This window comes from Erithacus rubecula (assembly GCF_903797595.1).
Source record: "Erithacus rubecula genome assembly, chromosome: 6".
Lineage (NCBI taxonomy): Eukaryota > Metazoa > Chordata > Aves > Passeriformes > Muscicapidae > Erithacus > Erithacus rubecula.
In genome coordinates, this window is record NC_136688.1 from 50,028,656 (window position 1) to 50,050,902 (window position 22,247).

General features: G+C 42.2%; 1 protein-coding gene across 5 annotated transcripts in view; it reads left to right on the plus strand.

Annotated features, from left to right (window-relative positions):
* LOC306803172 (uncharacterized protein) overlaps positions 1-22,247 on the plus strand; it is a gene marked incomplete at its 5' end in the record, with an annotated part of 53,492 nt that overhangs the window by 21,053 nt on the left and 10,192 nt on the right. The window contains one exon of one of the 5 annotated variants that reach the window (XM_079308216.1): positions 2,658-2,751. The exons of the other annotated variants lie outside the window; for them this stretch is intronic. Of the gene's footprint in view, positions 1-2,657; positions 2,752-22,247 lie in introns of those variants that run through there. 5 annotated transcript variants of the gene reach the window in all.

A 22,247-nucleotide genomic window follows, 5' to 3' on the forward strand; every position in this document is an offset into this window, starting at 1 on the left:
GGGGCTGAGCCCCAGCAGGGACTGCAGCAGCCCTGCTGTCACAGCCTGTGCTACCTTTGCTTGGGGAAAAAAGGTGTTTGAGACCAGAGAAAAAGTGACTTGATGGGGCCACCCCAGAGGTAGCCAAGATACTTGGATTTTTCTGTGACACCAACTTGTCTCAGACAGACCCAGGTCAAAGAACAGGGATGCCCTGAGCCCATTTGCCTGGTCAAGGAGCTAACACACAGGTTGCAGGGAATATCCTGGAGATATGCTCTCTCTTTGACACTTGTTCCATCTCCCATCTCAAACACAGCTACTCTCAGCAGAGAGGCATTAGCTGCTTCTGACATTGGTTTCTAATTTCCCATATCCAGGGCAAGATATTTATTTAAGTTCTTCTCCAGTTTTAATGCAATTTAATCACATATGTTATTCAACCCTCAGTGAAAATGAAATTTCTTGGTCCAGTTTTCTGCTCCACTCCTTCTTTGCTGTGTCACATTCCCCACTGCAACACAGTGATGTGCTCTGGGCACTGTCCTGCCATGTCCCCCGTACTGTTCACCAAGATCATGCCCCAAATTGCAGGGTGCTACCACGAGTCCCTGGATTGTCCAGTGGAGATCACAGCCCCTCATAACATCCTGCTGTGAGTAGCAGCAGGGCACACAGTAAGGCTACAGGTGACCATAGAAAGCCCATTTGACAGTAAGTCAGGGAGCATTGTTCTAACACCAAGAACTAAAACCCAACATTTAAGCAAGACTCTGAGGCTGACAGAGCCATGCCCTTCCCTATTCAATGAGTGTTTCTACATTCTGAACTCAGAGGGACACAGAGTATCACCAAACAGCCCCTCACATATTTTTACACAAATCCAGTATCATGTTTAGCAAGAGAGCAACAGTAGTTCCAATCCAGTAGCATGTTCATCAGGAGACCCTTAACTCATTCTTCCCCTTATGCACAGCAAATACTCCAACTTCTATACCTGTGAGCATCCTCTTTTATGTACAAAAAGCTAAAATTAGGATTAATAATTCCTGTGCAGAAAATCAGCATTCATTATAATGAACAATTCTGGCTTGTAAAGTTAAGGAGTCTTTTATACAATGAATAAACTGCTCACCAGTGTAATATCTTTTAGCAGTATTTTAGCTATTTTACAACTATCTGCAAGTCAGCATCTTACATGGCTCAGAGAAATTAACTAAATTGAAGACTTAAACTAAATCAATGCTCAGCAGAACTGTACCCTTATTTTTGGATGCCAAGCCACACTACAGAAAACTTTGTTAGAAAGCAGAGAATGTTATTTTTCAACAGAACATGTGTATGTGTGTAAAGGAAAACATTATTCAGAGCTAAAGTTATCCATGAAATACAAATTCAGAAGATTAATTCTGAAAAGCTTATATGTATTTTAGATTAGGAACAGAAAACTTTGCATCTTTCTGTAATATCTTACACCTGAGAAGTTTTAATTAGAAAACAATAATTAAATCTGTCTGATAACATTACTGCAATATACGTCTTCATTTACAAATGGGTAAACTGAGACTGAAAGTGGTCCTTTGTGCCAATTTGTGCCTTATCCAATCAATCAAAGAACAAAACAGCTCAGAATTTCTGATGTCCTGGCTTCCACTTCACTGGTCAAACTTTTACCAGATCACATCTCATGCCAACAGGACCTCATGCTAACAACCTCTTTGTGTTTGAGAGTGGAACCCAGAGTTTTCAACCCTTTATTGCAGTAACACTTCATCACTTGTATTCCTGTCTATTAGTTTAGCATATACAACTGTTTTTACAGCCAAACAAAACAAGTTTAGAAATTCACATATTTTTATTTTAATTATTAATTATATTGTTTTCCAAGAACCTCACTTAAAATACCATTGAAAGCCTTTTTCTCATTTGTCAAAAGCCCCAGTAAATTTATTCCCCTTTTATGTGGTACTGGATTATTTACTCTTCATTTTCGACATGAAACAAGTCCTGACTAGTTACTAGATGGCAGACATGTCATGTCCAAATCCCAGAAACTTATTTTACTTCATAGGTCTTTTGAGGGTTTGGCTGTTTTCCTGATCTTGCACATGTGAGCTCCATCTTTCTGCGAATGCATCAGCCAGCCTGCCTGAGCTAGTCACAGGCAGGATTAAAATCAGGCATCTGCAGATGTTAGGCTACCAGAAAGGAATACCAGTGCTATATTTCAGGGGTTTTCATTTGGTGAAGGACTGTGGGACTTGGCAGGGTGGAGGCAGTTGGGATGCTCCTGCTTGATAGCTTATCTGCATGAAAAGGAGTGTCAGGGTTTGCAGGATTTAGCAGCAGGGCTAATGAGGACAGAGCAGCCTGACCCATGGAAGTGTTGAGCAACCACAACTCCCATTTACTTCAGCGCTTTTGTAGATCAGTTCCTCAAGGTTATTTGCTTTTTGGAATAAGCCAGTTGTGGTCTGCAGCAGCCTTTTCTCTTGGCAGTGGTGGCCCATGCCATTCCTTGTTGGCTTTGGCCAGCTGTGACCAGCATGGCTTCTGATCACAGACCATGTGACACTGTTATTTTTAGCATATCAAACTCACAGAGAGACTAAATGCTCAGTTTTTGCAAAGTTATTGAAATGCCTGTTTTGTCTTGTTCAAAGCATTTCTGTCTCCAGGTCCAGCAACTGCTGCTTTTGACAAACTATAAGTCACCATCTTGCTACAGAGCAGAATGTCCTCGGGATAAGAGAATCAATTAGATAACAAAAGAGTTAGAGGATTTGCTTATTTTATCACTTTGTTTATCCTTTCAGTGTTATTGTTCTGTCAAGAAACCAAAACATGAAGAACTACATCACTATTACTCTTTGCTTTGACTCCCACAAACCAAAAAAGATGGGTCAGTGATGCTCGTCACGAGCTGCACCCATTACTACTGCTGCCCTTTGGAAGGAGTCTTTGTTCATTTTTCCTCACTTCTGGCTACTCATCAGGAAGGGTCAATAAGGAGTGAATCTTCTTTGATGATCTTCTGCTTTGTTTTCTCTTCTGTATTAGTAGGAAAGAAAAGAAACCAAGCAGCACAATATAGAATTCTGACTCAAAGAATGCTGTGGTTTTTTTCCCCCTGACTTTACTACCTCCCTGCATCATTGCCATTGATTTATCTGTTTCACTGTGTGAAAAGCTTATCCTCTACTAGGCTGAATAGCTGAGATATCATGTACTGCACGATTCATACCCTCTCCCAAAGAGTTTATTTTCAGGGTTTTCATAAGGAAAGAAAATAACCTGACAAACACAGCTGTAAATAGATTGATTATTTTTAAAAATGAGCTTTCTAAAAAAATTTCCTGCAACTAATTGCAATGAATTTAAACTTTTTTTATGGCAAAAGAGACTCAAAGGGGTCTACCCAACCAAATTCAATTGTATTGCAAATTATCTATCTACCTGGGTACAGATGCCTTCTTTGTCTGATTGAGATTATAGATACAGGCATGGGACTGCTACATGACTACTTTATTGCAGAGTTCATCTGCCTCTTTCCACCCCCCTTTCCCCATTTTCTGCCAATCTGTACTTCCTCTCTTCTGCCAACTGCTCCCCTGTTCTACCTCTAAAAATGTAGCCCTTAAAATATCCTGACAAGCTCTATGGACCTGTACAGCAGCAAGGAAAATTTGGCCATCAGAGGACTATTTGTCACATACACTGAGCTTAGCTCAGAGCCTCATTAGATCCACATATGGAGCTTCAAGGGTATTTGTCTGGGATGGGCTGTGAACTTAACCAAAGGTAACTCCCATTCACTGGCAGATGGAGGAGGTGGTGCCAGTAACATTACTGGGTTCAGAAATACAACGCAGCTTGTCATAACATGTTGCTCTGGCAACATCTGTTAACAGCCCACAGAGCTATGTAGCACTCAAGCCAGATATAGCCATAATGTAGTTTTTTGCACTGAGCTGCAGCTATTTGTACCTTTCCCAGACAGCAACATGTATTATTCACTCCTGGCCTCAGAAAACCCCACCATCTCTTTCAAGGGTTATTTCCATTTTTCTGGCATTAGGCTACAATGCCATGGCAGGTACATCTCAGTAACAGCCTTGTTGGAGATGTCAAACTCAGAATTATGCCAGATTCCTTCAGGCACTCCTGACAACACCCAGCCAGAAGCAGAATTTGGTCCAGACATCATTGCTTCTCAATCAATAGAGGTAATTTCTTACAGGAACTCCTTCCAGCTTCACCAGCATCATTCCAGATCCTTAACAGCATAACATCCAGTTTCACATACTCGATTCAGCAATGGGGTAGCTAACCTGGCACCACCAGGAAAGACTATAGAAAAAAACATTTTTGCTTTTGAGTTTATATTTATGACCATTTTGATGTGTTACAGCTGCAAATGGATTTGTAAAGGCCAACGTAGTCATCAACGATCTGCAAGGTCATATCAACATGAATTCTCCACGACAAATGTATTCTATAAATAGGGGTAGGTGATAGGGAAGGAGACAAGGACTTCTGCTTTCTTGTGCACCATCAGGATTCTATAAAAAAATCACAATTTTTTTATACTTTTAGAATTTTGCATGTTCAATGCATGGAAGGGGTGACAATTTCCAGAGTAATAATTGCTTGAGAATATTTCGATTGTGATAAGGGAACCCTTCAGGGTGTCTACAGAGACAAAAGTCAAAAGAGGTTAATGCATGCCACAGCTGTGCCATACCCTTCCTCTGGGTCTAGTAAGCCTGGTGGGTTTTTCCACTGAAGCAGCAAGGGATTTTCCTGTCAGAAGGCAGTTGGTATCAGCAGATCTCCCAGCTTATCTAGATGTCGCATCTCTTCCAATTTAAATGCTACATCAGTGTTTATTAAGCCTGCGTTGCAAAGAAATAAAACTAAGGAAAACATTCTGGAGGGTGCTCTGGATTCCATTAAAGGATTGAATTTCTCACTATATTACACTTTTTCCATATGGCCAAAACATGGAGATGAATACACTCATATACTGCTAGTGGTATAATCCCAGATGGTGACAAATGACCTCATTTCAACAGCAATGTATAGATCTTCATGACACCAATGCTCAGCCATGCTCTTGGGATATTCTCTCCAAACAATGAATGACTGGCAGATAACATAATGTTTAACTTCTGCCTTCACTTTTGTACACACTTTATGGCTAACGCTGCAGAGCTACTTGTTCATTAAGTACTCAGCCTTGTAACAGGGTTCAGATGACACCAGATATTCCCTGAGCTGCCAGCCAAGGATCTCCTTTGGCCCACGAAGGTCAACTGTGGTGCAGGCAGTGTGTCACTCTGTGTGTGTAAAGATATGCTCTGGCAGGGTAGAAGTGAGCTGATAACGTCTTACCCCTGCTTGGGCCCTTCAGCTGCCTCTTGGGGAAGCGTGAAAGGCTGCCAAGCTCAAGATGTGCTGCATCCTGCAATTTGGCTTTCCAGAGAAGAACAACCCCTCCCCCCAAACTCACCCACGCAGTTCTTTACCCCAAGAAGAGGTCATCACACAAAAAGTAGATAGGAGAGAAAAAGACTGCACACTTGACTGTAACTGCAAAAGAGAGAAGTCTGGAGTCCTCTTGAGATGTTGTGTAAATGGAAAGCAATCTGGGCTGTCTCCATTTTTTACAGAAAGACCTCTGTGCTTTTGTGGACTTCATGGCCTGCCAGATGGAGACGGCTCCAAGTAACACTGAGCTCTTATTGCTGCAGAAAACCAAGGAGAACTGTAACCCCAAGTACTGCAGGTGTAGGAGGGAGTACTTGCTCAGATGATGATTCATGTCAGCATCTGAATAAATAAGGTCAGACAGCCAGAGATTATTCCAGTGAAGGGGAGTTGATTTGTTTGGGGGCAGGAAGGAGGGGCTGTTTGTTTGTTTCGTATCATTGTACTGTAATCCTGGCCTACTCTGACTTGTTTTCGTTTTTTTTCCCCAAGATTTTGTACTCATTTATTTTAATTAAAACCTCCGTTCAGCAGAACATATAACTGGGTGTAGCCTACCTCAACTGGAATAGCTGTATCAAAAGCATAAATCCTAATGTTAGCATCCACCGTGTAGTCAGAATTATGCAGCCTTTATAAACATATCTGCAATCTGTTTTAAGGAAGATGTCTCCAGTACAGACCATTAAAAATAAAAAATCACTTGCCTCAAAGGGTTGAAAAAGGATTAATTAGTTAGTGCTCATGTAGCACCGTGAAGATACAAATCGTGGGACTGTGTTATTAGTGAGCAAAAGATGCCAACAGGAAGCAGCATTGTTAAAGGCACGAGGACTGACAATGGTTTTGTTCCCCCATTTGTAAATGATTCTTCTGCTATTGAAAGGTGTTGGCCTTTCAGCCTAGGAGACTGAAATCCTCTTTCTTCACCCAAAAGAGCCTTCATGGGCTGTGCATACTTTCTCACACTCCCTCACAAATGTTCCTCACTCTTAGCTTATAGATGCTAGACAGTAGCCCATTCTCCATAGCTCTTTTATTGCCTGGCCTCTGCCTCAGCTGCCAAGAGGGGTGCCATTTAAACTCATTGTTATGGTAGCTTTTATGATCTAGACATGGTGTCTAGGATCAGAGACTTCCTAGCAATTTTGCATATGCTGCTGCACTGCCATCAGAAGAGAAGAACTCCTAGTAGCCAAAAATGTGGGCAGAATTCAAAGCAATGACCTACAGATGAAAGGCACCCCATCTGGGCCAGTTAAGCCATCCAACCCCTGAATGCCAGCTCTTCACTGAATGAAACTGTATTGTGATGTGATGCTCAGAAGGAAAGAAAAAAAGGAAAAAAGAAGCAGTTTTAAAATATCTGTGGATAACGGCTGTCTAGAGCTAGGGCTACAGACATTCAAACCTTGCTTACATAATATTTCTATCACGCACCATCCTCCCACCCAACTCTCCACATCATGCCAAGGTGCTGGAGGGAGGTCTTGTTCTTATTTATGCAGCATGAATACAAAATCAGAGAGGGTGGCAGAAACTTTCCACAGAAAGGTATGGTGCCTTGGCATGCTGAGGAAAATAGTAGAGCAGGAACAGCTTGTAAATGAGGAGGGAAGAGAAGGATTAAAAAAAATTGAAATAACGGTATTCAAGTATTTCCTCAAAAAACAGGATGACTGCAGTCCTTTAAACCCAAAAACTCGGGGAGAAAAAGACAGAGCAAAGCATCTTTTCTCCCTATGTTTGTTATATTGCTCACTTAGACAAGCAAAATCCTTTTTTACCCCCTTGTCCTCAGCTCCTTTTTCACCCCATTGTCCTCAGCTCCTGACACACATATGACCTCTGTCCTCCTTCCTTGCAAACGGAGGCCAGATGAGGAAGGTGGTTTTGTCACCTGGAGTTAATTTATTCCAGTCTCCGCTGTGCTGTGCTGCTGTGCTGGGGTGGAACCTTTTCAGATGTCGGGATGACAGGAGAAAGAAAAACGAAGCAGCAGAGTATGTGTGGCGGGTGGCCGAGTCATCCTATCACCACGTATTTGTGCAGTTTCTTTTAGTGCCATCCAATCTTTCCTTCTGTCCCTAAATGGCCTGTGTTGAAAATGTCCCTGCTTACAGTTGCTCAACTGGAATGAGGACAAATTGTTTGCAGTGGCCCCCTTCCAAATGCTTGTGCTGTAACTTTTGTCTTGACTAGTCTCTGGAGATATCTCTAGAGTGAGTTTCCTATGACTCGTTTGTGCTACCCCTAAGTCATGTCAGATTTTCTTCCTCTAGTCTTTCAACTTTGCAGCAGAAATCTTGTTTAAAACACCCCCTTCACAGAAAAAGCCAGAGCAGGCAGAGGCTTAATGCTGTTATGTCACAAGTTCCCCAGTGATTTAAAAGTGAGGGGGTTGGGTCTCAAGGGTGCCTGAGGTTACAAAGGGATTCTAGCAGGCAAGGAGACCCACAAGCACAAAGGGGATGGCCACACCAAGCAGCTCTGAGTTATTCAGTCCTGGTTAGGACTGCACTGCCTTCCACACTGAGATATCAGCCACTTCTGTAGGTAAAAATACCTCGGCCCTTGGCCCTCCAGACTGCTCCAGTTCAGCATTGAAGGGGTGGTGAAGGTACTCTTCCCCCTCACACTCACATATGAATTAGTCCAGGATGACACAGCATCAAAAAAAAAAAAAAGTGGGTTAGCAAAGCCTGAAGAGCTAAGCCAAGAAAGGAAGGGTTTATAGTTCCAAAAACCATTTGATGAAGTTTTGCACGTAGACTCATTAATAGATGTTGCAGAAGAAAAGGTTCATTCCTCCCTTGTTAGATGCATGACTTGTTAAACATATATATATATATCTATAATGTTTTCCAAGGATAACTGAATTCAAAGGCATTTGTCTGCTTAAATATCGGTTTTCCAACAATGCTACAATCTGCTTTCAGAAAGGATATACAGAGTTAACGCTATGAAATGGTCTCCTTCAACATTACTAGGGCAGAAAAGCAGGCCTGCATAAAGCATTTTCCCTGTCCCTTTACACACTTTGCAGAAGGTGATCTGAGCATCCTCAGACTGAGGGAGAGTGAAGCCAGGAGATGAGATTGCCATGGTTCCTCACAGAGCCCTTGGGCATACATGCTGGGGAGAAAATTTCAGGACCATCAAACTATCCTGGCTGGAAGTAACCAGCCATCACACAGACCTGTTGCTGGTTCCCCAGGGGGAATTTTGCCTGCTTTGATTTCCCAGGGTTCCCAAGTCACCAGGGAGCCCTCCTATGCAGCCCCCCTCAAAGCACCTCAGCACCTCTTGCTTTGTGTCACAGAAAACAGCAGTGTGGAATAACAACAGAACAGTGAAGTTTAGTGCATAGCTCCATTATGGAGTTGTTCTCTTTACACATAGGGTGGTGCATCACACTGCAATGACATTTCCTGCTCTATGACCATCACCTGGTCTCCTGACTCAGCAGAGAGGTTATCTCCACTGCAGACATATCCCTATATCTCTGAGATAACATTACCAGCTCCAAGTGGACAGAGCACAGCTAGCCAAGGCATTCCAGACACTAGGGGTTGTTCAGTGTTATGGGGCTTAGAAAATACAAGGATTTTGTATAACTTTGCCATTATTCTGGGGATTTAAAATCTTTGTCACTGGCTCTCTTTTATTAATTTTTTTATTTTTCTTTCCTTTTTTTTCTTTTTTTTTTAACACAACCAGTGTCATACTGTGCCTCTGCCTCCCAGTTAGCCAGCCAAATGATTGCTTGCATTGCACCAGGATCTCACAAAACACTAAGACTACTTTGTTTTTCATTAGCACTAGAGGGGGAAAATAAACAAGCTGGGCTCATGGTTTAAAATTGCATGTGTAATTACCATTTTAAGACCACTCTTAGCAATACAAATTAGCTCACTGCCCTTTGTATCATCTCTGCAGTGCCTCTCAGACCAAACATAAGCCATCTTTTTTTCCCATCGTGTAGCCAGAGTCCAATCTCAGATGTGCTGAAAACAGAGTGATGTACCTCTAAAAATGATCTGCTCTGCTTGCAAACACAGTGACCAGTATTTGGAGCCATGCCTTGACATTCACTATGTAGTTGGAAGAAGAACCTGTCCAGGCCAATCGGAGTCCAATCCAGCTGGCAAACATTTTACAGCGCAGCAAATTTCTGTAGAGTTACTCCTGGTTTGCTTTGCTTTCAGCATCTCGGCAGAACCACGGGAAGAGATCTGCTGATACCACGAAGGCAGAGTCTGCACTTGGCATGATTGGTTTCTTCCATAGAAGTAGTAGGGAAGATGAGGAGCATATTGTCAATAGAACACAGACGTTATTTACAACTCAACTTCTAAAAGCTGCCATAAAGTAGTGAATAGCAATGAATAAGTCCAAAGCCATTCTACTCTGTTTTGGTTACTACTTTATGCTCCCAGAGCTCATATGTTCAAAGGGACAAAGCAGAGATGCCCAGAGGAGAGGAAGTCTCATTCTAAGAAGCTGTAAAAAGAAATGCATGGCCACAGATCAGGGGATAATTTTATGTCTCATATGTTTTCTGACCCTATGAAGAGCAGCTTTAAATTGTTGCTCTCTTTCTTGGTTTTAGCAGAGGCTGAAGCAGACACCATAGTTTACAAAATAGAGGGTGGGCATGAGTCCTGAAAAAGTAGATCCATAACAAAATCTTGGTCACTGAGGCCAGAAGGACCCCTTGCCTACCCTTCTGTCTGTGGCAGGATTGATCTAATTATTCTATAACTGTTCCTGCAGATGGGTGTCTGGCCTCGAATAACTCCAACGACAGTGATTGTCCAACGGCTCTTGGCAGCTTGTCCAACTGCCGAACAGTTCTTCTACAGTTTTGCCTAATATTTAACCTAAAACTTCCCTTCTGCTTCAGCCAATTATTATTTGTCCCATCTTTGTTGACTAATGAGAATAATTGATCCTTGTCCTCTTTATGACATTCCTTTATGTCTCCCGTTATTATGTTCCCCACACTCTACTTTTGCCTTTAGGCTAAAGGTGCCAAGTTATCTTAACCTTTCCTCTTAGATCTGAATGCCAGACCTCTTACCATCTTTCTCTCACTCGAAATTTTTCAATTTGTCCACATTTTTTATAAAGAATTGAGCGCAGTTACTCCAGTTCTGCTTTAACCAGTGCCAAGCAGAGCGCAATAATTACTTCAGTAACCTTACTGACCCCATCTAATAACAAAGGCAAAATGCAGCATGTAATTAAAGTCTAAAAAAAATAACTATTTTTAAAAGCTAATTGCCTTAACAATCAGAACATTCTACAGCTCAGAGAACACACACTGAAGAATTTAAAGGTTATTGTTCATTCAAAAAACATATTTTTCAATTATATTCTGTGTACTATATTTTGAGCTATGTTCAGTTTTACTCCTCTTAGGAGCAGTCTGCACTCCATCTCTCACCTTCCTCACCAACTTTTTATTTCCTGCAGATTTAACTCCTAGAAGGAATCCTGTCTATAGTTGGGATGTCTACTAAGGATTTCCCACTATTTTGAGACCTTCTCCAGCTCCACCAGTATGGCACAGCAGAGAACTCCCACCCATGCTTTTGATCTTTTAGGCTATTACCATGTCTTCCAGCTTCACTAATGTCAGTGGAGCAGAGCCAACAGTGAGGCATTTTTAGAAAGCTTCCTTTACAAGGACAAAATATTCATCTCCTTTGCCAAGTCCATGGTGCCCTACCTTGAATCCTCTCTGTGGTCTGGTTGGTTTTCTTTTAAAGGGCCTTCTGTCCTCTTCACATCATCAGCATCATACATGCCCATCACAGTCTGTAACTGCACATACTCCTGCCTTTCAATGGACACCTCTTCAGGAACATAAATCCTTGTTATAACCAGCACAAATGATTCAACGCTACTATCAGTCTGCTGACAACAGCCATTCTAGGAAAATGATTACATGAATTTCTGGAATCCCTAAAAATAAACAAATTTGGCCCCATTAACAGGAATGGCAATTTCAGACTGCAAACTCACTTGACTGAGCCAATGCATTTAATTAAATTGGTTTGCTATTATGCTGATAAGCAGAGATATGACTGTTGTTAGTAGACGTAATAGTTTCTATTCTTGTTGCCTCATGGCACCTTAATTAAATTACAATTGTTCTGTTGGAAAACATGTCAGTGAACACCTCCAGACAGACGACACAGGAAAATATTCCCAGCAATATAAAAATCAGGAGTATGATACTGCATAGTAGATAGGACAAAAAGGAATAGGGCTAAGAATGCAGAAGGGAAGATTCAGATTTGACTTAAGAAAAAACCAACTGTGAATCATTGGACTGTATCATCTGGGCATTGGAATAGATCATCTTGATTTTCCTGTACTACGTTATCTTCCAGTGCAAGTTAAATGAACAGCTGACAGGAATGGCCCAGGCATAATTGGTCCTACTTTGTTATGCACAGATGATTGAGGTTCTTTTGAGGACCCTTTCACCTCTGTTTTTCTATGGTTGTATTTCACTTTAAATTTCTAGAAAATGAAGTAAACTCCTGATCTCATTTACGCACATCTGAGCCTCTCATATTCTATAAAATCTGTACATTTACAAATGAGGTCAGAATTTGGCTTCCAATAATAACACGTTGTAAAATGCCAGCAATTCCTCCACAACATGGAAAAGAGCAAAGTACCTTGCTCTATTGGTCTTGTCCCTTAACCAGTATATACAAGGCAAAATAATCACTGCTTTTTATAGCTAGACTTCATCCAATTACTTGTGTAAGATCCTCTCATACATCTAAGTGAAGTAACAACTCCACACATTTCCACCTGGAGAAGTGATAACTTTGGAGGTCTGAATGAAATCAAATAGAAATACCACCTACAAATGTATAGTGTGCAACCAGGCATTGGTTGGAGTCCAGGCAAACAAGAACTTAAAAGACCTTGTGTGTTTGCATGGTTCTTTGGAATTTAGGTATTTTCTTCCTTCTTTGTTTATTACAGTGTTCTGGATAGAGATTAAATTTAATAGCTCAGTATTTGTTTTTTTTCCACTTACCTTGAAATAAGATTTGCACACATTTTTGTAGCTAGATTAAAAACTGCCAAGTGGTCTTTTAAACAATCCTCAGTGTTTTCAATGGAGCTGTTCATGGCCTCTTACACACAAGTACATCCCTGGACCCACATCAGGAAGTGATCCTATCCCATACAAATAAAGCTTTACCCTCTTTGTCCAGAATCAGAAAAGCACTCCTGCCTAAAGCATGCCAGGACACAAAATCCCCATTGTATTCCACTAGCAAATTCTCAATAAGGCTCAATTTAAAGCCTATTTAGGTTGGTTAAAGGCTTGCCATCACCTCAGTGAGGTTTGGGACAGGCCCTTAACATAAGGGTCACAAGGAAAGGAAAGCCTCCCTGTACACTATAGCTCTTAGGGAAATCACTGAGGTCAGCAGAGGCTGATTGACTTCAGCAGATCACTGAGGTCAGCAGATGTTCAGTGGGAAAAGAATTTTGTGCTGATCCAAAGCTATCAGAGAAATAGAAGGTGGGAATACTGAAGAGAGTGAGTCCTCCCCTCATGTCATTCACCTACAGGCTGCTAGACCTGCCGGGGCTGGAAAATCCAACCAGAAATGTTCTTTGGAAGTGATTAAAGAGGTCAGCACTCCCACATTGTGTAGAAATGACTGCATGATGTGGTTTTTATTTTTAAAATAAATTTAAGAGTCCATCCCATAATTCACACAAAAGCTAACAAAATAAGGTGTTTTTTTAATGATGTACAAATCAATATTATAAAAATAAGTAAATATTTTCCTTGGCAAGAAAATATCAAATACCTCATCCTTGTAACATGCTAGTTTTGTATTTACACAGCATAAAGTGTCCCACATTACCATAATATGTTAGTAGCATGAAAAATTTTTATCTGCCGTGTCTTAAACAAAGCTTGAGTTACTGTCTGCAGTGCCCTTAAGCTAAATGTCATAGTCTTCACAAGATTGAAACAAAACACAGAGAGCAGCGAGCAGTAACCACATTAAGGTTTAATGCTTATAAACACAGAAGGTTTAACACTTGGCGAGCCAAAATTCCCCTATGACCTGAAGACATGCAGATCATGACCTGAGAATTAAGCGCTGCCTTAAGCAGTCAAGCTGTCTCCCTAAAGAAAAGACAAAAATAGCCAAAGACTAGCTGAGCCATTGGGCTGGCATATGTCAGGTGAGACCAGGCCCAAGACCCATGGCCATGTGGGGCCAAGCCTGACCTAGCCCAGCCTTTCTAGGCAGGGCTTCCTAAGAAGAAGGATTTTCAGAGGTGCTCAACACCCATTGTCCCCACTGACCCTTAGGGAAGAGGAGCACTTAAGCTATCATGCAACCAGTCTCAACAGAACCTTCTGGTATTAGCTGGGGGGGAGAGAGACAAAGTGAAATTACTTTCCCCCAAGTTTCCTAACCATGAAGGTGCCCCCTTGCTTGCCCTGTCTCCCTTCAAGGGCTTCTCCTAAAAGCAAGTCCCAGCCCTGAAAAACTTGGGGATAGAGGGGGAAGGAGAAGGAAGGAGGAAAAGTAAAATGTGAAACAAAGATTTTGAACTAAATGCTTAAAGACACATAGGTCAACCTTTGTTTAAAAAAAGATAAAAAGGAAAAAAAGGTTCTGCAAGGCAGAAAAGTTGATTTGGAAAGATGAAGGTCAGCAAAGCAAAAGTTCCAAACATCAGACATGAAGAGGAGGAATGCAGCAACAAGAGGGAAGTGTTAAACAGCTGCCTGGGGGAGCTTAAAAGGGATGTTCAGCATGCTCAAAACACTCAAATTTTGCCGTAGTAGATCTGCTTGTGCCAAATTCCCACACAGAAAAATCTCAGGGACATAAGACTGACCTCGGTATCGTGGTTTTACTTCTCTTGCTTTCTTCACTGCAAGCTGTGTTTAGCTTGTAAATACGCAAGTGTTCTATTCTCAAATATTTATTGCATTCCTTACAAGATGTTTTTGAGAGTTGATCAATATGAAGCTTATCCATGAAGTTACTATACAATTCCTACAGGATTAAAATTGGACATTTCTCCACTTGTTGGTAAATTGCCAAATGCTGTTACAAGTAACACTCAATTGTAATAAACTTTTATTTAGGGTCCTAAGGTGCTCATTGCAGAGAGATGCATATATATATACATATGTGTGTGTGTCTGTATGTTAAATTAGGCAATAAAAAAATCCCATGCTGCATAAGACCTAATCAAAAGACAGAATTTCCAATCTGGAGGGAATCTTGTTTTTTGACTTTCATTTCCTTCCAAAAACAGGCCAACCAATCAAAATATCAATGAAATTAATTGGTGGAGCACAAATAGCAGAATAACTTAGGTTTGAAAATGTCTGTAAACAACATGCTGTTTCTTCCAATTGAAAATATAATTCTCCCAAGCTGAAAAGTCCTGGAATATGACCCTCTTCTCACATGGCTAGAAATCAAGACTATTCTGCTAGAAATCCATGAAGTTACATTGGTGGAAACCTTCACATGGGTAATAAAAACCACACAGAATTACAAGCATTTGATAAAGCCAAGTGCTTTGGAAAGCTTTACGCTTTCAAGCTTCAGGGCATAAAGTAACCTAGGGATCAGGAGGAAATTTCATGGCTTATTCCCATGGCTGCGATAGTGGAGGCCAGGCAGTCACTGCCTCACCAGGACTGTGGGGAGCACATGTGCTCAGCAGAAATGCTGGAATATCCATATTCTCTCCTGTTTATCATGCGCTGGGATTGTGGCACACACTGGACACGGGCTAGTGGACGTGGCTTGTGAGTGGCAGGGGCCAAAGTGTCTGCAGGGCTCAGCTGGGAGGCAGCAGAGGAGGCAGCAGTGGGAAATGCTGGCTGTCAGCAACAGCCAGGCAAGATCTGGCAATGCACTCCCAAAGAAAGTGGAGACAAGCTGTCTGCCCCGCGCTCTGAATGCAGGAGTTTTGGACCCGTGAGCAAAGAAACTCTCTTCAGACATTTGACTCCTCTCCAGAGTTCAGGAAAATAGAATTTAGATACATTCATTGTGGGGGATACAAGGTGCCACACCATTCTCCTACCAAGTGCTCGTGTTAGTGAAGACAGCTCAAACTACTCCTCCTGTTTGGCCTTTTCTGTTTGTTTTTTTTTTGAACAAGATTCTTTCAAAAGGCCATAGCACTCACACCACAAGGTAATCTTTATTTATCTGCTCAATTTTTCTGAGAAACCTGGTACCAACCCTGGTTGAACATTGTCACTTTGGGGGAAAAGAAGTACATAGACATTCCCACACAAAGTTCATTTTGCAGGGAGGCAGTTCAAGCTTTGGACAAGGCAGATGTCTTATCTGTATCACCAGAGTCAATACCAGCAAAATTGCCATCTGACTTCTGATGTAAAAAGCAGAATTTGAAGATGAATGCATTGCCATGTCTTCTAATAGTTAGGACAAGTGTGTAACACTTGCACCAGCTCTGAAGGTGGTCCTCATGTCTGGAATAGCAAAATTATAGTAATGGGAAGATGTGGTTTCAAGTCTAGAATGCAATAAATATTTTAAATTCCATAAAGTTCAGAGCTGAACATCCAAATTCAGGATGTTCATTTTTCCCAAATGCAGTCACTTGAACCTCTGAACGTGACTGCAGCTGCCTCTTCTAGAGCATTGTCAGGAAAAGAGAGAAGAATCTTTGGAGTCTGCAGGCACTCATTGGTTGTTCATAATTTTTTGAAAGTCAAAATCACTCTAAGGATTATACCACAAGGTAAAAGAAAAGACTTGAGGAAATTAATGTCCTAACTTTAAATTTGAGACTTTTAGAGGTATTCCAAGGAGCTAAAACCTAATTGTAAAAGAGGAAAAATTGGCTTTTCCAGAGAAACTATTATCACAGTCCAAAAAAGAATGCAGAATACATTAAACCAAGGGTTTTATAGATAACTTCAGAATTAAGCTGAAATAAGCAAGTTAATTTATCCCCAGCTATTTCTATTTAGCTGGGGGTAAATCACTTCAAAGATTAATTCAGTGACCATCTGAGTGAGAGAATGCAAAGGAAGGGTCAGTCAAAAATCTCCCTGTAGAGAGACCTGCATGGTTCATTCCTGGCTCCAATCTCCCAAACCAACCCCATTCTACAGTCTTCTCTAGCCTCCACACTGATTTTGTAAAGTCACACACAATGGGAGTCCAACAAAACCAAACTTTAAGTCATTGAACCCTCACACAAAATACGGACAGATTTTCCCACATAATTCTATCAAAAATTTTCAAGTCTCAGGCTAGGGTGTTGGCCATCAGATCATTTCTCCTGCCCAGAATAGGAAACAGCATCCATTTCAGAATTATTGAGAATGCTGCAAAATCTGAAATTAATGAAATAACTTGTGATCAAGGCAAAAAAAGGAAAAAAAAAAAATCTGACTTCAGAAATCAGCTAGATGGAATCAAAATTCAAGGCGAAATTCAAGACAACTGTATTTACTGGAGAAAAGAAGAAAGCCTGATCTAATCTCTCACCCAAAATCCAACCACAGTGTCTGGACTCAACAGGGTCAGGTTATTTTCCCATAGTATCAAAACCACAACTAGAAATAGTCAAAAGAAGCAACTGTCAAAAGAAGCCACTCATTTCATTAAGTTTCCAGCACAGCTCTGATCAAAGTGACAGTTACACTTCAACAAAGTCTTTTGATCTTGTTGATGCTCAGCTGAATGGAATCATCACATCTTCAGAGCCATGCCCAATGAGAACATAAATTCTGACTGCTTATTGCTGAAAAGATTGCTTGCTATTTTTATTCTGGGTTTTTTTTTTTACTTTAAGAAAAAAAAAGTTGAAGTCTCTCTGACAAAATCAACAAAAGAGTTGTTTAAAGGTATGGCAAGATACACATTCACTTAATGGAATACATACAAGAGTCTTTACAATAACTTGATGAATTCCAGAAGTGGACTCAATACTACACAGTTAAGTCAATCATGCTGGTAGATATATTAAGCTAAAAATGCAGAACTGATTCAGAGGAAGATTTCAAGAAATAAAAAAAGCTCACCAAAAGCACAAGGGAAGAGAAAATATGAGGTGTGCATGGAGCAAATGGAGAAAACATTAGAGAAAGAATGCAACACAAACCAGCTAATGGGTTAGGAAAAATCACAATTAGTCTTGCAGTTTTGCATGCTGAAGTCTCTCAGCCTGCAGTTCCTGAGCCATAATGCTCAAACCACCATTGGCCAACACGTCTTTTGTGGCAGCCCGCTGTTAACTGGCCGAGCATTATCTTTTTTGTTTCAGATGTTACATCACACTGAAGATGCTGCTAATGGATGTCAGACTAAACCAAGCCAGTACTATCATTGCTACAGAGGAATTTACAGAACTGACCATAAGAAATTAATCAGATCAAAGGGCAGAGAGTACAAACTTATCTCACCCCTCTCTTCACATGGAGATGCATTCTATATTAAAAAATAAAAAGATTTTTCTGTCTATTTAAAAACTTGCACCAGAAACTTTGAGAGATCAACTGTAGACCAAACCATGGCTGATACATCAGTCAATACAGCATTTAGAAAAAGTTCACAAGGGAAAAAAGTAAATTTGATTCCTGACTTAGAGAAATTCCTGGCAAAGGAAGTAACTATGCTCAATCCCCAAATAACCAAACACCCATCCACTGCATGTGGAAATTATTCTGCCATCATTTTACTACTCCAGCAGAGGTGGTGCATGGCCTTGCGAAGCTTTGGCTCTTTTCAAAGGCTATTATTTTAAACATTTTAGTACTGGGAACTGCATGGAGATGGCAATTATAGAATTAGAGTGCAGTGCGGAGAATGTCACTTTGAAATAATTTAGCCCAGTTAATTTCCTTTTCAAGCGCAATAGAAAGCAGATGGAGCAGGGAGGGCCAACATGCCACAGAACTCCCCAAGCCTTGGCCAGGGCTCTCTTCCTCAGGTCTTACAGAGGGGTCACCAAATCCTCATGGAGTTATTATTCTTTAGGAGCACCACATGCTAGAACTCTGCCAGGATCCTGGTCTTTGGAGCAAGTTGCCTTAATCCTAGGTTTGTGTTCAGTGTCAAATATTAGACCTAAATTGCTAACAAGGTCAACAGGGACAGAAGGTTCACACCAGAAGAGCAGTGCAGGGGAGCCAGAGAGGGGCCACTGGAGCACAGCAGGAAAATTAAGTGCTGTGGAAAAGAGAGGCCTTGATAGAGGGAAAGAGGCCTCCAAAGAGTTGTCCAATATGAAGGAAAGGCTGTTACCAAAAGAAAGCATTGCCATATGCACAGTTGGAAAAGAAATTTTAATCTTGATGTGTAGCAAAGATACACTGAGGTCAGGACAGCAAAAATAAATGAAGTGCAAGGTGCAAGGGGAGTGAAGCTTTGAAGCCTCAGTGTGTAGCTGATGCTGCATTACTGGAGGTGGCAGGGAGGAGTGAGAGGAATTTCTCTCAGGGACCATCTAGTTAAGTGTGATCATTCCTTGGAGCAAGGGATAACTTCCAGGGATACTGTCCTGCACAACATCTCTTGGATAACTTAATAGTCTGTTATGGCTTATTCTTTGTGTTTCTCATACAGAGAAAGAGGGATTCCCTAGAGGAGAATAATGTACAATAAGAGAAACAGATTGAAGTGCTGGAGTTGCAGTAGAATCTAACAGAGACTTAGGAAGTCCAAATCCATTCCCTGTTAATGTAACAGGACAGACATTGCTCTCTCAGTGTCAGTAATGCAGAGCCCATGTCTCACTGGCCAGGGCTGCTTCCACCAAGCAGCAACCAGAGTGAGCCCCAGCCTCTGAACCATGTCCTGCACAGCTCCAGTTTGACCCACACAGCCCACTCATCCCCTGTGTGTTCCACAGCACAGCAAGCACATCAGAGGTGGATTGTGCTCCAAGCTTTCTGGTATCCATTATCCAACGTGCAGGCAGCAGCAGCATCACCACTGCTCCTCCTTGCTTCACCTCTACTGATCAATTTGCTTGTGCTCATCCGTGCAGCTTTTGCTACTATTTCCCACCTATCACAAGATTTGCCTTCCTAAAAACAGTCCATTGTGTCAAGTGGACAGACTTGCTCAGGTGGACCTCCAAGGCATGATGCCAAAAATAAATGCAGCTATCCCAGACTGATGGCAGACATGGGACTCAGTGTTATCCTCTCTTCATGTCAGTCTCCTCATGCTCACAGGAGGTGTCCATCCTCCCTGGAAGAGTTTGTGCTGTTCATCTTGGATTAGCCTTGATGAAGGCAACACTTCTGTACTCATCAGACTGGCTTAAGGGCTTCCTGAAGTTCCCCTTCTAGAAACCTGTAGTGAAAGAGAAAACTTCTGCAGTTGCCTTAGTGTGTTTTGCCATTCTACATCCTCACCACTATTACCAGTCATGAGTGCAATTATCATAGAGGTCTGTGAGATCAGCTAGTTGGTCTGCTCATGCAATGTGTCCTCTGAAAAGACAGAAGGCTGGTACAGGTTCTTAGCCTATGTGCACTCTCCAAATACTCAATAAAACTAATAAAACTCCTTAGTATCCTCAGCAAAGAGATTTCCTTTCTTCCCCTTTCTAATCCCTAAACAGAAGGCTCAGAAATAACTGGCAACCACACCAGACACCTGCAAAAGAGCAGCTATTTGAAACTCTGCTCTGTGCCATGGGAGCTAAGGTTTTCATCCTACCTCATATATTGGCAACAGAACACTTTTTGGCACTTAGGCAAACTCTACTGACAATCTCCTACAGAGAGTCAGGCACTGTATCAATACAAGTGTGGGTCTGGCTGCCTGCAAGCTCCCAACAGAGCATGTGATCAGCTACTTGACCTCAGCATGACAAATCTGGGGTGACAGGCTGGACAGGTCATTGCAGCCTCTTGCATAACCCATTCCAGGCCACCAGTAAGTCACCCATAAGCCAGGTCACCAAGAAATCTTTCTGGCAGTATCTGTCTTTTGCTCCTCTGTCCTTCCTCCCCACATGCCCTCCAGAGGCAGTGTTCCTTTCCAGCTCTACTGCCAGTCACACAGCATGTACAGAGGTTTCTTTCAACTTCTATTCCAGCCACCAGGAGCTTCAGTCTCTGTCCAGACCAGAGAGGTAGCCCTAAGGCTACCAGATATGCACATATGACTCCAGATTCCTGAGCCAGCACCACAGCTATTGCTCTCTCATTTTTCTTCTGCCTACTCATCTCCTTCTTTGAGCTGTCTCCATGTTCTCTCTCTCTTTTTTTAATTGTCACTACAAAAAGACCTGATGACCCACCACGCTGCAGAGAGGTCCAACTCACAACAGGCTGTGGGTTTCTCCAGCTTGATGCTGTTGCACACCAGCTACAGCAACAAACTCATGGAATCCCAGAGCTGCTCAGCTGGAAAAGAACTTTTAGATTATCCAGTCCCACCATTAATGCAGCAGTACCAAGTCCACTGTTAAACCATGTCCATGAGTGCCACATCTACATGTCTTCTAAATACCTCAAGGTGTGGTAACTCAACCACATCCCTCTCAATGTCTGACAACGTTTTTGCTGAACAAATGCTTCCTAATATCCAACCTAAAGCTCCCTGGCATAACTTGAGGCCATTTCCTCTCATCCTATTTCTTATTTAAGAAGAGATTGATCCCCATCTCATGGAAATCTCCTTTCAGGCAGCTAGTTGTAAAGAGCAATAAAGTCTTTCCAAGCCTCCTTTTCTCCAGGCTAAACACTTCCATATCCCTCTGCTCCTCATCAGACTTGTGTTCCAGACCCTTCACCAACTCCACTGCTCTTCTCTGGAAATGCTCCAGCCCCTCAATGTCCTTCTTGAAGTGAGGGGCCCAGAACTGGACACAGGACACAAGGTGTGACCTCACCAGTGCTGAGTACAGGGGCATGATCCCTGCCCTGGTCCTGCTGGCCACACTATTCCTGATACAAGCCAGGATGCCAGTGACCTGCTTGGCTACCTGGGCACATGCTGGGTCATGTTCAGCTGCTGTTAACCAGCACCATCAGGTCCTTTTCACTGGGCAGCTTCCTGCCTGGAGCAGTGGGGACACTGATAACAGCATGGCAGTATCACCATGGTATCAGTGAGAGATGCAGCCTTCCTTCTAGGAACTAACTTCCAGAGCTGATTCTTCTTTCTCACCTGGTAGTAAGAGGTCTCCACAGAGATGTCTCCTTGCATCAGGCCCACATCTTTACTGGCCTCAGGTATTTTTTCAGGCAAAAATCCTGGTGAGTAGTCTTCTTACTTTTGGGCATACTGTTTACTTTAGGTCTGTCATTGCTGAAGGTTTCAGCGTGGTCAGGGCAGCAACCCCTCTACAGAGGAAAGGTGCCACCTCACTGCTCTGGGACTGCAGCAGTGCTAACCACAGCTCCAAGATCCCAGAGGTGCTCCATGCAATGTCAGAGCACACAACCCTGCAGAAACCCTGAAGAAGGCTGCCAGAGTGTGACTGGATGGGGATGGGAATGGCTGGCAGAGGGAGAGAGGAGAAGGTGTCTTCCAGTGAGCTGGGGCTGCAAGGGTGGGAGCTGAGAGACAAGACTGCTGGAAAGGGATGCACTGGACTAAAATCTTCTCAGACAAATAAACTCCCTCTCTGCCTGTGATAGTAGCTTATTCCCACCACTCCTGCCTCTCCAAGGGCTGGAGCACATGGGAGAACATGTACTATCTCACACTTTGAGTAGCCAATGGAAATAATCTGTGTTGGGTGCA